A 2,022-nucleotide genomic window follows, 5' to 3' on the forward strand; every position below is an offset into this window, starting at 1 on the left:
TGCCCGCCACCTTGCCCGGCTAGTTTTTCGTATTTTTTAGTAGAGACGGGGTTTCACCGTGTTCGCCAGGATGGTCTCGATCTTCTGACCTTGTGATCCGCCCATCTCGGCCTCCCAAAGTGCTGGGATTACAGGCTTGAGCCACCGCGCCCGGCCTATTTGCTTATTTTAACAGGTTTCTGTGGACGTGTGTGTAACTTCTGGGATACTCTATGTATAAGATCATGTCATCTGCAAACAGGGATCATTTTATTTCTTCTTTTCCAATTTGGATGCAGAAATTTTCAATTTTTGTTTCATACCTAATCACGTTGGCTAAAACTTCATATATATATATGATATATATATTCTTCATATAGAAAACTTCATATATATGTATATATTCTTCATATATAAAACTTTACTTTTTTAAGACAAATTATATATATATTAAGATGGAGTATAGGTCTGTCACCTAGGCTGGAGTGCATGGTGTGATCTTGGCTCACTACAACCTCCACCTCCCACGTTCAAGCAATCCTCCTGCCTCGGCCTTCCCGAGTAGCTGGGATTACAGGCATGTGCCACCATGCGTGGCTAATTGTTGTATTTTCAGTAGAGATGGAGTTTCACCATGTTGGCCAGGCTGGTCTCGAACTCCTGACCTCAAGTGATTCACTCACCTTGGCCTCCCAAATTACTGAGATTACAGGCATAAGCCATCACACCTGGCCTGTAGGATGTTTAGCAACATCTCTGGCTTCATCCCACTAGGTGCCAGTAGCACCAGCATCCCCTCTAGTGACAATCAAAATTGTTTCTAGACATGGCCAATGTTCCCTGGGGCCTGGGATGGAGTAGGAGAGCAGAATCATCCTTGCTTGAGGATCATTATTCTGTGCTAAAAAAGAATCAAGGATATGTAGAGTTCCCTTTTCCATAATATATATTTATTATTTTTTAATTTTTTCGAGACGGAGTCTTGCTCTGTTGCCCAGGCTGGAGTGCAGTGGCACAATCTTGGCTCACTGCAACCTCCGCCTCCTGGGTTCAAGCAATTCTCCTGCCTTACTCTCCCGAGTAGCTGGGATTACAGGTGCATGCCACCACACCCAGCTAATTTTTGTACTTTTAGTAAAGATGGATTTTCAACATGTTGCCGGGCTGGTCTCGAACTCCTGACCTTGTGATCTGCCTGTCTCAGCTTCCCAAAGTGCTGGGATTACAGGTGTCAGCCACCATACTTGGCCTATATTTAATTTTTTTTTTTTTTCCTCCCCGAGATGGAGTTTCGCTCTTACTGCCCCGGTTGGAGTGCAATGGTGCGATCTCAGCTCACTGCAACCTCCACCTCCTGGGTTCAAGCGATTCTCCTGCCTCAGCCTCCCAAGTAGTTGAAATTACAGGTGTCCGCCATCACACCCGGCTAATTTTTTGTATTTTTAGTAGAGATGGAGTTTCATCATGTTGCCCGGACTGGTCTCAAACTGCTGACCTCAGGTGATCCACCCGCCTCGCCCTCCCAAAGTGCTGAGGTTGTAGGCATGAGTCACCGTGCCTGGCCTATATTTAATATTTAAAGTGATTCATTTTTATAGCCAGAAAATAACGTTTTGAAATTATTGGCCAGGTACACTGGCTCATGCTTGTAATACAAAAATATAAAAACTAGCCAGCTGTGGGGGCTTGCACCCATAGTCCCAGCTACTTGGGAGGACCACTTGAGCCCAGGAGGGGGAGGTTGTAGTGAGCCAAGATCATGCTACTACACTCCAGCCTGGGCAACAGAGTGAGAACTTTTCTCAAAAAGAAAGAAAAAAAGAAATTATTTACATTTATTGAGCATACAATATGCGCTAAGAAGTTTACCCATATTAAAAGTATTGATGGCCGGGCGTGGTGGCTCACGCCTGTAATCCCAGCACTTTGGGAGGCCAAGGCGGGCAGATCATGAGGTCAGGAGATCGAGACCATCTTGGCTAACACGGTGAAACCCCGTCTCTACTAAAAATACAAAAAATTAGCTGGGCGTGGTGGTGGGTG

This window comes from Mandrillus leucophaeus, unplaced genomic scaffold (assembly GCF_000951045.1).
Source record: "Mandrillus leucophaeus isolate KB7577 unplaced genomic scaffold, Mleu.le_1.0 Scaffold11, whole genome shotgun sequence".
NCBI lineage: Eukaryota > Metazoa > Chordata > Mammalia > Primates > Cercopithecidae > Mandrillus > Mandrillus leucophaeus.